This window comes from Aotus nancymaae, unplaced genomic scaffold (genome assembly GCF_030222135.1).
Source record: "Aotus nancymaae isolate 86718 unplaced genomic scaffold, 86718_ANA_hifiasm-v0.15.2.pri h1tg000089l, whole genome shotgun sequence".
In the NCBI taxonomy this organism is placed as follows: domain Eukaryota; kingdom Metazoa; phylum Chordata; class Mammalia; order Primates; family Aotidae; genus Aotus; species Aotus nancymaae.
Window position 1 is genome coordinate 12900539 of NW_026988504.1, and position 15446 is coordinate 12915984.

The 15446-nt window shown below is 37.2% G+C and overlaps 1 long non-coding RNA gene across 1 annotated transcript in view; it reads right to left on the bottom strand.

The window, feature by feature from the left end:
• Positions 1 to 2845: 2845 nt before the first annotated feature.
• The window catches only part of LOC105718181 (uncharacterized), a 53701-nt gene continuing 41100 nt past the window's right edge, over positions 2846 to 15446 (bottom strand). The window contains exon 3 of the long non-coding RNA XR_001107699.3: positions 2846 to 3110. This is a non-coding gene — a long non-coding RNA (uncharacterized LOC105718181). The remainder of the gene's footprint in view (positions 3111 to 15446) is intronic.

Consider the following 15446-nt stretch of genomic DNA (forward strand, 5'->3'; position numbering starts at 1 on the left):
AGAGGAGTGATAGGTAGTAGCTGGAAGGAGATGCAAGGTCAAAGGAGGGTTTGTTTGGAATTGCAGAAATTTGTTTATGTTTATAACTGAAAGGAAGGAGCCAGTAGAGAAGGAAAGGCTGAAGATATGGAGAAAAGGGGGTCATTGTTGGGACAAGGTCTTAAAGGAAAACAGAGGCAATGCAATGTAGGATCAAGAGTACAAGTGGAAGAATTGCTGTCATCCCGAAAAGAAACATTTCTTTCTTTAAGAGAAGAAAAAAAGATCTATTTGTATAATAAACATTTATAGCAGAGCAGAAACAGGGCCAGGGAGAGAATAAGGAAGCCATGTGAGAGTTCATCTTCCTGGGAATGAGGGTGGGCCTCTACAATGGGCTTGAGACAAATAGCTTGCCCGAGCTTCTGTGAGAATAGAAGAGCTCATTGAAGACAAGGAAAATCATTCCCCTAATTTCCCAGTGATACTGAATGAGCAGTTGAGATAGGACTTATGCTTTTTAAAGGCATCAAGCCACACATTTGTAAAATTTTCTCTGGCTGTGCTCAAAGACCTGAGTAGAGGAGCAGAGATAGATTCAGATTCCAAATTTTCAGGGCAGAGATATCCAAATAAGTAGGGGGAAAGGGTCTGAGTTTGTCAGGATGCTTCATAAATTTAGCAATAGCCAAATAATATATGTGAAGCCCTTGCAAAATGAAAAGCCAAGAGACAGCTCAAAAATATTTTTGTCTTTTATTTTCAATCACTGAGGTTACCTCTCTTTAGAATCTTGAAAGTGTCCAATAAATAACCAGCTCCTTTTTCTAAATGATCTCCTCTGGGAAGCACAAAAGCAAACTCTTGCTTTTCAAAGAAAACAATAATCTTTTCTAGGAATTTTGGGCCTCAGAGTAATCCATAAAACAGTTATTGTAATATATTTGCTTCTTATTATTCTTAGGATTCTTTCTCTCAGCATCAAAGGAAGAAACCTCCAGATCAGGTTATGACCTTCCTAATCAGAAAGAACAATGTCTTCCTTTGCAGTAGATGCTTATAAGTCGTCTACCACACTTTCCTGTGGCCTATTGTAATTTGCACATATCATAATCTCTCAGTAATCCTGCCTTTCTAATGGGGGTTTCAGTTTTATCTTCTCAGAGAGAACAACACAATCTAAGAGCTATCTATTTCTTTAGCTTTTGCATTTTTCCCTTCTTAGTATTGGAGCCATTCCAGAAAACAGCTCTAGTCAAAAGGACTATTTACATCTATTATTCTACATCATTATTGAGGCAAAACAACTGTACGCAGATATTGCAGTGCCTTTCACGTGCACAGAAACGGTCATGATGAAAAAGCACTGTTTCAAAGATATGAATGGACGTGAAGAAACCCATAAACCCAGGTTTAAATTCAGGAGCAGTCTTTCTTTCATTCATGGCAAGTCCTACTGAAAAATTAGCTTTTCTGAAACAATACTTTATATCACTTATTATTTACACAATTCTTTCCTCCAAGTGTTCAATGATTTTCTACTGCCTATCGAATCAAACTTTAGTCTGTATTCAGAATGTGGATGATTCACTGGCCCCTGTTTCTAACCTCTCAGGCTCTTTTTCAGACCTTTGGAGCCAGCTAATTAGCTTTGCTCATGATTCCTCATACAGGTCTCAAGCAATGCTGCTCAACACCTTTGCTATTGCTGATGGCTCTCCCCACCCACTCTCCACTTACTCTCCTACTCAGTGCAAGACCACCCTCTCTGGGGACCTCTGCAATTAGCCATCTTCTGTGATCACTGGCTTCTCTGGACAATTTGAACACAGAACCCTCTGGGACCCTTTTAAAAATACACATTCTCAAATGGTGGTTACCAGAGGCTCGAGCTCATAAGATGGATAGAGAGGTGCTAGTTAAAGCCTACGAAATTGCAATTAGGTAGGAGGACTAAGTTCAAGACATTTATTGCACAACATGGTGCCTATAGTAAATAACAATATGTTGTATTCTTGAAAATTGCTAAGAGTACATGTTAAGTGTTTCCAAACCCCCAAAATGACATGTGAAGTCATGCATATGTTAATTAGCTCAATTGAATCATTCCACAATGTATACATATTTCAAAAAACTTGTTGCTCATAATAAATACATGCAATTTTTACTTCAAGTAGAATAAACAAGTAAAATGAACAACAATAGCAAAAAAAAAATAATAAAATGAAACATAACCTAGTAACCATACATTAAAAACACACACATAATCTCAGAATCTCATTACGGGCACATCTAAGTCTATAGTCCAGGGTGCTTACTCAACTTTAATGTGCTTATGAATCATCCAGGAAAATTAGTGAATATGCAGATTCTGATTCACTAGGTCTAGGACAGAGCTGGCAGTCCAACACTTCTAACAAATTTCCAGGCAATGCCAATGCTGTTGAACCTGAGTTCACACTGAATAGCAAGGGGATAGTGTAGGACTAGGGAAGTTGTATTATTATTTATATTCCAAACAATTTTGATGCAACCAGTCTAGGAACAGATCATCAATATGCATTTAGGAACTACCACTCTCTACTCTCCTGGCTGTTAGCATGTGCTCTCCTGCTCTCTTGAGGTTATTTATCTATGTATATGTTTGATTTGTATCCTCCACTGTCCTGTAAATTGGTGAAAAGAGCAAGGATATTTGATACCCACTTTGGACTCCTCCATTCAGCAGAATGTCCACAGAGTCAAAGGCCAATTAATATATGTTAATAAAAGAAAATGAATGATGCTGCTGCTGAGATACTAAATTATTGTATAGAAAATGGCTTCAAAGGGGCTGCTATAATAAATGCAAAGTGAAAAGGAAGAATGATTTTAAATTTGAGACTTTATTTAAATTTTAACATAGGAAGTTTCCATTAAGTATGAAAGGATGCATATTAAAATCCACTGCTCAGCCTCTCTGGTCACACTTGCTCACATTTCTCGGCCATATTTATTATTCATTTGGCGTTAGATTTGTCTTAATTACAAGGTGTCTTGTTTCCTTCTTCTCACATCTGATTTCGGGATGCTGCGGTCAAGCACTCTGCTTTTCAAGTTCCCTGCATTAAACTGTACCTTGTTTTGAACACCTGAAATGCATAAAATCTAGGATTAACATGGATTTTATGTTGTCCTCTGGGGAAGAAAAATATAAAACCCGGGCTCCAGAAATGGCATATTTCCTGTTTTTATTGGTCATAAAGCTTTCAGAGTGGGGCAGGTGGCACAAACAGAGACAAAATCGACTAAATCCTAGCAGGTCTCTTTCCCAGATGAGGGCTAGCCTTTCCTTCCATACGAAACCTTATTGAGACACCTGCACAGAAAACCCACTGCAGTGCTCAAGCCCATTTTAAGTATGCAATTCAATGGTTTTTAGTAAAGTACCTAGCAGTGGTGCATCTGTCTCACTATAATCCAAATTTATAATGTTTCAATCATCACAATAAGAGCACTCATGCCCCTTTATGGTTAATGCTTGTTTGCACCTCAATTCCAGGTAACCACTAATCTATTTTCTGTCTCTATAGATTTGTATTTTCAGGACATTGCACACACGTGGGATCATATTACTACATGATCGTTTGTACCTGCCTTATTTCACTTAGCGTAATGCATTCAAGATTCACCGATGCAATAACCTGAATCAGTGCTTTATCTTATTATTGCTGAATAGTATTTCATTGTATGAAAATGCTACATTTTATTTCTCCCTTCACTGGTTAATGGACATTTGAGTTGGCTCCACTTTTTGTCTATTATGAATAATGTTGCCATGAACATGCATGTATATGTTTTTGTGTAGACATATGTTTTTATTTAACTGGAATTTTATTTTTGGGTTATATGATAAATTTGTTTAACGGATTAAGAAACTGCCAAAGTGTTTTCCGAAACGGCTGCGGCATTTTACATTTCTCTTTGCAGTGCATGAAGTTTCTGTTTCTCTGCATCCTCAACAACTGTTATTATCTACTCTTTTGTTATCATCATCTTTGTGGATGTGAGATAGAACCTCATTGTGGCTTAAATTTGCGTTTCCCTAATGAATAAGATATTGAGCATTTTTTCATGTGCTCACTGACCATTCGTATATCTTCTTTGGTGAAAAGTTTCCATAGAGTTACTTTCTTTTTAATGTAAAATAGTCTTAATGCTGATTTCAAACTGATTTCACTTATAGGTGTGATGACAATTTAAAATGTGCAAAGACCAACCATTCTAAAAATAGAGAAGGTCTGAAAAGGCTGGGTGCTGTGGCTCATGCCTATAATCCCAGCATTTTGGGATGCTGAGGCAGGTGGATCACCTGAGGTCAGGAGTTCGAGACTAGCCTGGCCTACATGGTGAAACCTCATCTCTACTGAAGGTACGAAAAACTAGCTGGGCATGGTGACTCATTCCTGTAATCCCAGCTACTCAGGAGGCTGAGGTAAGAGAACCCAGGAGGCAGAGGTTGCAGTGAGCCGAGATTGTGCCATTACACTCTAGCCTGGGTGACAAGAGCAAAACTCTGTCTCAAAAAAAAAAAAAAAGGCTGAATCATATTAATAGTATATATAACAATGAATACGTTTTAGGAAATGCATGCTTCATGTCATAGAATGCAATAAAAATGTTTTATTAACCCCAAAATTTTCCATTAATTAACTTGAATTTTAATTGATACAGTTTAGTTGTGTTTTTCTGTCTTTTCCTTACTTTCTTTGCCACCTGCCACTCCTACCCTCTATATACCTAAACGTCATGGTAAGCTATTATAGTAATGGGAACAGATGGTGAAGGTTCCCATAAAAGAGAAAGGGAAACAGACCTATCTGAAGTGAGGTAAGTAAACACAGAGCACATGAATGGTGAGAACTCAAATAGAGTGTTAAGTAAAAATTAAAAATAGAAAGCATGACTACTCAACTTGCTTTGAGAAAAAAATCTTTTTAGAAAATGGCTAATAGAAAATGTGCATAAATCAAAATGTTTTTAAAAATCTTTGGAACGTGGCCATACAACATTATTGGGGACAGTAAGTAAAACATTCAGCACAGTAAAACAGAGTAGAAGAAATTATCTAGATAATTTAGTAACAAGTCAAACTTTTAGAAGGGAATGCTTTTTGCCTTATTTTGTCTTTATGAAACTAAAACAAACTGTTGACATAAATCAAACGAGAGGATAATTATTCTCTTTTCCGGTTCTATTTTATGTATAGTCAAAAATATGAAAAGGAAGCCAAATTTTCTTCTTCTTTGAGTTTCTTCTATTAATAAAAAGAAAAAAATATGGAGTAATCACTATTGTTGCCTGCAATACAGGTTATTGCCTTGAGCGGAGCCGGAAGACTCTTGGTGTGCCTGCTCCTGTTGTTATTATTGCGGCTTTTGTTCTTTTTTTTCTCATTTTTTGTTCTGATTCAACATCCGTATTTTGGAAAAAATGCATAAGACAATTTAATTCCAATCTCCTCTTCACAAAATAGAAGAGAAAGTGTAAAGCCTTCTCTTTGTGATGGAAGAAGTCTTTTTAATCTCTGGATTTGTGTGTTGTTTTTAGGAAGAACTTTTGTTACTCTTCTAATCACCAATTTAGATAATCACAGGCTTTGTGGAGTGACTATATATACATGTCATGTGTGAACAGCATTAAATGATGGTTATTATTAATAATACCTTACCTTTGTGGACTTTCCAATGTATAACATTTTCATATACATTGCCTCACATAATAATATATACCTCACAGTATAATTAGGGGAGTTATTATACCCACTTTGAGATTTAAAAATTGAGACTCACAGAACTTAACTAGCCAAAGAAATACAACCAGTAAGCGAGGAAGCCAAGGCTTGAACTCTGCTTTGTCTGATTCCAAATGCTACACACTTTCGGGATATAACTTTTAGTTCATGGCTAGAAAAGTTCTTCAGAAGAGGCATTAGAATGATAAATCAATATTAGTTAGTCATTTTAATAGTGTACATTTGTATAAATAAGTAATTACATTTCTAAGAGGTACAAATAGAGAAACATTTCTTACAGCTATTTCTTTTCATTAAAATCTTAGCGGTGAACAGAATATTTTGAAACAGAAAACCTAGAGACAGAATAAGACTTAATATTTGTATCTCCCAAGAACCAACCTGCCTTACTCCAATTCCTTTTTTTATATCAGCATCTTATTTCTCTCTGGGAACATGCAAATGAAAAGTGACTACAAGCATACAGGAATTAGGGATGAGTAACCTAACTGTGAAACCCAGACATGGTATATAGGTCTTGAAATTTCACTTATTTAGTTTTGTCTCATTGGAGGCAGAGTTCTCAATTCTACTCTTGGCCATACCACATTCACCTATGAGTGAGACCCACAAGAACAGAGAGACCCAAAACAAGGTAAATTTCTTGGGCAGAAGTCACCTTCACTATACTCTAGCAGGACCAGTTCTAGCTAATTACTTTAGAATTCTTCCCCCTGGCAGCAGACAAGGGAAGTGAGTAAGGACTGGATACAACTGGAAAATAGTCTGGCTGGCTTTAAGATATGAGTTCAAAGTCAACCTTTCATGCCCTTTGGGGTAAAGTCCACCCACTCAATTTTCAGGTGAGATGATGAAGGGTCCACTTCATCCCTTGAGCCATGGAGTTGGTGGCAGTGTGGCAGAGCAGGAGGAGCTCAAACAGCCTTAACCTTATGAACTGTATGACTCCTTACTTAACCTCAGCCTTGCCTGAGAAAGTAGTTGTAATGATCAAATGGGAATATTCTTTGTGCAGGGACCAGCACACTCTCATTAAATGTGAGGTCTCTTCCTTTTCTATGTAAAAACCTGGTGTAGTATAAAACCTCAATTATGATACATTTGAAAAAGAACAAGAAAGGAGGGAAAGAAAGGAGATAGAAGATGCAGTTACATTGACATGAAAGTTGGTGTTTCACCAAAAGCAACGGCAACAAACGCCAAAATAGACAAATGGGATCTAATTAAACTAAAAAGCTTCTACACAGCAAAAGAAACTATCATCAGAGTGAAAAGGCAACCTACAGAAAGGGAGAAAATTTTTGCAATCTATCCATCTGACAAAGTGCTAATATCCAGAGTCTACAAAAATCTTAAACAAATTTACAAGAAAAAAAAACAAACAATCCCATCAAAAAGTGGGTGAAGAATATGAACAGACACTTCCCAAAAGAAGACATTTATGAAGCCAACAAAAATATTTTTAAAAAATCTCATCATCACTGGTTGTTACAAAAACGCAAATGAAAACCACAGTGAGATACCATCTCATGCCAGTTAGAATGGTGATCATTAAAAAGTCAGAAAAGAACAGATGCTGGAGAGGATGTGAAGAAATAGGAATGCTTTTACACTGTTGGTGGGAGTGTAAATTAGTTCAACCATTGTGGAAGAGAGTGTGGCGATTCCTCAGGGATCTAGAACTAGAAATACCATTTGGCCCAGCAATCCCATTACTTGGTTTGCACCCAAATGATTATAAATCATTCTACTATAAAAACATATGCACATGCATGTTTATTACGGCACTGTTTACAATAGCAAAGACTTGGAACTAACCCAAATGTCCATCAACAATAGACTGGATAAAGAAAATGTGGCATATATATATATACCATAGAATACTATGCATCCATAGAAGGGGATGGGTTCATGTTCTTTGCAGGGACATGGATGAAGCTGGAAACCAGCATTCTCAGCAAACTAACACAAGAACAGAAAACCAAACACCACATGTTCTCACTCATAAGTGGGAGGTGAACAATGAGAACACATGGACACAGGGAGGGGAACATCACACACTGGGGCCTGTTAGAGGGTGGGGAGCTAGGGGAGGGATATCATTAGGAGAAATACCTAATGTAGACAACAGGTTGATGGGTGCAGCAAACCACCATGGCACATGTATACCTATGTAACAAACCTGCACATTCTGCACATGTACCCCAGGACTTAAAGTATAATACAAAAAAAGAAAATTGATGTTTCAGAGGCCTCATTTATAAATATAAGTGTGTGTATACACACACACACACACACACACATTTGGGATAAAATTCAGAGATAGTATCAAGGCAGTATAGTTCCTGCTATGTTCTTACTTCATCTTCTAACACTCACTCTCCCTATCCAAACACCTTGCCTTTTCTTGGAAGAGGATGTTGCTTAGGATAGCAAGTTCAAAGATTTTCCTGTCCAGAAAATTCTGCTGTCGCTTATCCACATGATTTTACTCTCACTAAATCTATGTCTGATCTTATATCATGTAACATCTCCTCAGAACAACTTCTTTGACCACCTATTTAAAATAGAAATTCCTGATTTCACTGGCAGTGTCTTATTCTTCTCCTTGTTTCCTGCTTTCCAATGCACTTACAATGACCTGATAAAATATATTTACATTATAACATTATTTATATATATGTCCATTTGTTTATTCTGTCTCCACTCCCATATTCTCCATGTTACCCTAATATTCCCTGCTGGAAAAGAACGTTGCCTTGTTTATTTCTATATCTATAGACCCTAGAATAATGCCTTGCACATAGTAGACACTCAATAAATATTTGTCAAGTGAATGAACAAATATTTACTTCTTTATTTCAGACTAAAAACTGGGAGAAGTATGCATTTCAACAAGCCTAAACCATACAATGTAATTAAATATAAGTGAATTCCATATATGTAATGCATCTTGCAAGCCTTACTTAAAAGCAATTTCATAAAGTTATGTAAATATGTACAAGGGAGTGCAATGTCTTATCATTGGCCATGAAATCCTGGCAGAAAACTAACATTGTGTTTCCATGTTGAAGGCCTTCCTGTGTGGTCACCAGCTTCTATGTTATCAGTTCATAGGAGTCTACACCTTTTTCCTTTGAGTCACATCCTATGAGCTGCACATTTGATTACGGTAATTAAAGAAAACGTCTTCCTATGTGAAATAAGGTGTGAGAAAACAATCAAAAAAGTAAAATGGTGAGAACATTTCTCTGAGCAAAAGCAATTTCCCCTTTGAAAGTGTTCTCTATTATGGTCTCTGTGGAGGCATCTATTTTCAGTTTATTACTTCTCAATGATGAAGAACAAACTCATCTCAGGGAACTAAAATATCAAGTTAAGTCATAAAGGTCACAAATTTTAGTCCTTGTCAATCAAAATCCATAAGATATAAATTCATTCAAATAAACTCACAACAGGAATTTCCAGAGAGCTAGTAAGTTCCTTTGGGAAGAAGACTGCTCCTCCTGTATCATATTATATTAACAGCATAACATATAAAAAGACATCTTCCAGAATAACATAAAAAAGACATCTTCCAAGATTCCTAATGTATTTCTTTGCAGGATTTAGTTTCCAAGATCCTGAGGACTCTACATCCAGTATCTCCAGAAACTACATAATTTCCAAATGGTTCTTTTTACTCAGAATTATGTTCTATCATTTAACACACATTTTGAACCTTTGTTATGTATATTACATTGTGCACTGTTAAATTTTAATTATAGTGTTAAAAATCAAGAACCTTTGCATACAAACTGCTGTGTCAGGTACAACTAAAAAAACAATGACGATCAAGGTATGGTTTCCTACTTCAAAGGGTATCCAACTTAAGTGGTATAAACCATGAGAATATGTATTATCTAGATAGGAAGAAAGTATGATAATAAATACTACCAGGAAGTGAGTGATAAAAGAAAATGAATGCCCCAGATACAATTGGCTAGAAAAACAAGGGGAAAAGAAGAAGATGTCACTTGCAGGCTATGGCAGGTAAGTGGCTTATCTTGGTCACCATTCCAATTGTGGGTGGAGGGAAATAATTTCTTTTACCCTTTGATCCCACTTGGCTCACATTAGCAAAACTATAAACTACTCTAGTTACTTATCTTTAGAAAGCTTTCTCATCTGAGCACATATTGCTTTGGGCACACAAATGATACTATTTAGCAGTAGATGCACATGTGATAAATTATTTTTATAAGCTTTTGTATGAGAGAACTTAGTTGTTCTCTACCTTTTTCACCCCTCAATAAGGAAAGTGCCTATAAATGGGATGCATTACCAGATTCTGAAAGAAGCTAATCTTTGTGCTTGGTTAGTGTTGACTCTTTGCTTATTCAAAGGGATTAAACTTGAGAGTACCTCAAGAAGTAATGATATGCAAAAGTATGTTTCCGTCCCCATTTTGAGGGGAGAAAAACGGTAGAAGAGCACCAGTCACACTTTGTGTCTTTGTGAGTGACAAAGATATAAAATCTGATTTCCTGGCATCTAAACATCCTTTGAATATGAGGAGAAATCCTATGGCAAGCAGAACAAACATATCATGTATCATCTAAACCTGAATGCATTTTGGAAAAAAGGGAGCACTATTAATTATTACTCCTGAACAACAGGTAAAATCATGACTATTGCAGCAAATCAGGGCTGATGGTTACTCAAAGAATAGGTAGAGGTTGATATGGTTTGGCTGTGTCCCCACCCAAATCTCATTTTGAATTGTAGCTCCCATAATTCCCCTGTGTTGTGGAAGGGAGCTGGTAGGAGATAATTGAATCATGGAGGCAGTTTCCCCTGTAATATTCTGCTGGTAGTGAGTAAATCTCACGAGATCTGATGGTTTTATAAGGGAAGCCCCTTTTGCTTGGCTCTGATTTCTCTCTTGTCTGCTGCCATATAAGATGTGTCTTTTGCCTTCCACCATGATTTTGAAGCCTCCCCACTCATGTGGAACTGTGAGTCCCTTAAAATTCTTTTTCTTTATAAATTACCCAGTCTTAGGTATGTCGGTATCAGCAACACGAAAATGGCCTAATACATCTGGGGACCTAGACCCTGGACATATTAACAGTTCAACTAATCAGAAGCTGTGGCCTACATTTGACACTGAGGGAAAAAGGAAGAGAAGTGCAAGTGTAGAGCCAGAATTTTTTCAGTGTAATCTGGAGATTCCAGTGGCATAACAAATATTTAGAGACAGTGGATACTGGCAGAGCAGCAGCCAGCCAGTGTCTAGGACTGGAGGCACCAAAAACAGCAATAACAAAGGTTTGTTGGTGAACAGTGATACCATGAAATCCACTGGGGACCCCCCGGCTGCACCTTTACTTCCTTAATTTCTCCTTGAGTCTGATTTTCCAACTTGAATTTAAGAGCATAGATCTGATGAGCTATCCCTTTTCTGCTTAAGTTAACCAGTCTGGGTTTGTTGGTTTCTGTTCCAAACAAGAATTCTGATTAGAATTAGTATGTTAGATTCCTTAGATGATGATTTTCTCTTGACCATTTTAAATTGAGTGTCTCACTTATTAACTGGGGATTTCACTGACAATATGGTAGCATTTCTCTAATAGTGTCTTTTGATTTTTAAATACTTTACTAAAAATAAGTAAGAATTTTGTAACCCAAGTCTTTTCCCTTTCTAGTTTTCTAAAAAAATAAATCAATAGGGATATTCATATAAGTTCTATGAAAGAAAGAGCCTGTGATATTTTAAGAAGTCACAAACTGCTCAGCTGAAATAAAATATTCAAGGCTTTTGAGGCCATTGTCAAATTATTTACCTTCATTTTTAGATATACCAGCTGAAGTATTGAAATAAACAAATATTCATTTGGAAGATTATAGATGGTGAATATTAGCTGCTGTGTATATCAACGTTTAATGGAACTTTATAATTATAGTTAATGGATTTCATAATTGCTAGGGGCCTAGGGAAAGGGAGAAATGTAAAGGATGCTAGAAAGCCAAGGAAGATAAATATTTGTTGGATAGAGATATATAACAAACTCATTGAAGTCTTCTAATTTAGGAGAATATGAAAAAAGAGTATGTGGTCTCGTCTATAAATTACAGGTCCCATAATAATAATGCAAAAGCCACAACTTTCTACTGGAAGACAATTACCAGAAGACCTCAATTGGACTAGTAAGAATCAGAACTTCAATTAATTTGGTTTATGAGTCAAGTCAGTGAATTACTGGGAACTACCTGATACTGCTGCAAAATGCATGAGGGGAGCGGGAGCAGTATGCGTGGCCTCCTTTTAAAAAGAATGGAAAGGGAATAGCCCTGGAGCCCTGTAATGAGATTTGCTCTGCCTTAGGACATATTCTGCTTATTAGGATGACAGCTTGGGACCCTATTCAACTTCTTGTGAATGGCTGTTAAAGATGGGAGACCTAGCAGCTGCCAAGCCATGATCCAAGGTTAATTACCAAGCATTCTTTCCATCACATATCATGTCCAGCACAAGAGGAAAAACCTAAACTATAAGACAATATTGCTTTGAGACCCAGGGTGGAAAATTAGAATATAATGAGCATTTGGTACCACTTGTTCCTTCCCAATCCATTGAAGCTACATAAGTAGAACTTTTTTTTTTTTTTTTTTCTAAGAGACTATTAAGAGTGTGGAATTGGATTGGCTAATGAAATGGGCTAAAAAGAAGTGGAAAAAATTATTTCCTTACTCATGTATTCCTTTAGTTAACTTAAACTTTATTTGAAACAATACATTACCTTACCACATACATTTTTTGACATAATTAATAGTCACACAATTTAAACAGAGAACTTGAAACATCTTCCAGGGATTATCTTGGAGGTGACTAGCTGTACAGAGCAAAAGACAAAGAATAAAGATGGCTGACTAGACACAGCTGGGAAGAGCTTCTCCCATCTAGAGACATCAGACTACCAAGCAGACCAGCATACTCCAAATAGAAATTCTTTTGAGAAAATGTGTTAACAGTGGATGGAGAGATAATGCAGACACAGGAACTGAAGAAGGAGGAAGCTGGAAACCCTGTGTGCAATTGCCAAGCATCAGAACTCATTCCTGACGCTGAACCACTCGTAAAGATAGTGGTGAGTGAAATAACTGCAGTGCAACCTACTCTTGCCACAGACCTCTCACATCCTAGCTGCAGATCTTATGACCCCTATGGACATGTAAGTTGTCAGGGAGATCTGCCTGGAAAGTCAGTAGAGACAGAGCCTGAGTCTATGCCAAGCCCAGGGAGTTTGGTGTGGGGATAGCTACAAAGGAAATCAGCGACAGGTGCCTATCCCCCAAGGTTCTCCATACTCCCCCAGCTGGCTCTGACTTTTCCTAACAGTACAGCCTGCAGACAACAGGGCTGAGGAACCAGAGTGAGTCTGATCTGCCCCCTTGTCTGCCAGCCCCTCTCAGAATCCCTACCTGGATGTTCCTTTGGGAGTGGACACCCAGTGCAGCCTCCACTGCTCTGCTGGAGCTCTTTTGCCAGTGACTACTGATGTAGTGCTTTTACCAGTAGCCCCCTGCCACCCTGCTGGAGTGTGTTTTCTAGCTAACCCCTGCTACCACACTGGAGCACTTTCACTGGCAGTCACCAAGGGAGTGCTTTTGTCAGAAGCCTTGGAGCACCTTGGGCCCCCCAGCATAGCTACTGCTTACCTTGAGGGGCCAGAGGACAAAGGCATCAGCCCAGTCCCAGCCCCCTGGATTTAGAGAATGCAACTCAACTCAGCAATGCTTGCATTCTAGATGCCTTCAGTGGGCCAACTAAGCCTTGGCCCTCTGAAGGCATCTAGAAATGAAGCCAATCTACCATATCTCAAGGGAAATCAAGAACATAGAAACAAAGAGCCCTATCCAAAGGATAGCAACTTAAAAGAATAAAGTTATATTAGTCCTCATAGATAAGAAAGAACCAGCATAAGAATTCAGGCAACTTAAAAAGCCAGGGTGTCTTCTTATCTCCAAACAACTACACTAGCTCCCCAGCAATGGTCTTTAAACAAACTGAAATGGCTGAAATGACAGATATAGAATGCATTATCCAGACAGCAAGAAACTCAGTAAGATATACAAGAAGGTTGAAACCTCATCCAAGGGCAACAGTAAAGCAAGCCAGGAGACGAAAGATAAAATAGCCATCTTAAGAAAGAACAAAACAATGTCTGGACTTGAAAAATTTACTATAGGAATTTCAGAGTTCAATTGGAAGCATTAACAACAGAATAGGCCAAACTAAGTGAAAAGTCTCAGAGCTTGAAGACCATTTCTTTTAATCAGCACAGGCAGACAAGAATAAAGAAAAAAGAATCAGAAAAAGAAAAAAAAAAAACCACTGATTTGAGAAATATGAGAGACTGTGTAAAGAGAGTAAACATGACTCATTTGGCATTCATGAAAGAGAATGAAAAAGAGTAAGTAACTTGGAAAATGCATTTGAGTATATGGTATATGAAAATGTTCTTAATATCACTAGAGAGGTCAACATGCAAATACAAAAAATTCAGAAAGCTTCTGTGAGATACTATACAAGACAACCAGACACAGTCATCAGATTGATCAAGGTCAATACAAAAGAAAAAAATCTTAAAGGCATCTAGAAAGAAGGGACATGCCATTTACAAAGAGAATCCAGTCAGCCTAAAAGTGGATGTTACAAGCCAGAAGAGATTGGGAGCTTATTTTCAGCATCTACAGGGGAAATAAATTTAAACCAAGAATTTCATATTCTGCCAATCTAAGCTTCATTAGTGAAGGAGGAATAAAATCCTTTCAGACAAGCAAATGTTAAATGAATTCATTACCACTAGAATTACCTTAAAAGAGATCTTTAAAGGACTACTAAACAATGAAAAAAAATGAAATGAAACGGAAGAAAGGTAACTGCCACCACAAAAGCACGTAGGTACACAACTCATTGACACTATAAAGCAGCTACACAAACAAGTCTACGTAACAACCAGGGAACAACACAATGACAGAATCAGCTTCTCACTTATCAGTATTAACTTTGGATGTAAATGGGACAATGCCCCATTTTAAGTGGGACATGCCCACTTAAAAGGCGTAGAGTGGCAAGTTGAGAAAAGAAGCAAAATCTTTCTATCTGCTCTCTTCAAGAGACTCATCTCAGATGTAATGACACTGATGAGCTCAAAGTAAAAGATTTCAAGAATATGTAGCATGCAAATTAAAAACAAAAAATAGCAAGAATTATTATTTTTACATCAGATATAACAGACTTTAAACCAACAATGATAAAAAAAAGACAAAAAAGGGCATTACATAATGATAAAGCGTTCAATTCAGCAACTTAACTACCCTAAATATATATGCACTCAACATTGGAACACCCAGATTTATAAAACAATTTCCCAGAGACTTATGGAGAGAGTTAGATAACCACACAATAATAATGGGAGACTTCAACACCTCACTGACTGGATTGAACAAATTATCGAGGCAGAAAATTAATAAAGCTATTCTGGACTTAAACTCAACATTTGAACAGTTGGACCTAATAGACACATACAGAACACTACCAAACCGTAAGAGAATATGCATTCTTCTTATCTACACATGACAGATACTCTAAGATTGACCTCATTCTTGGCTGTAAAGCAAGTCTCAA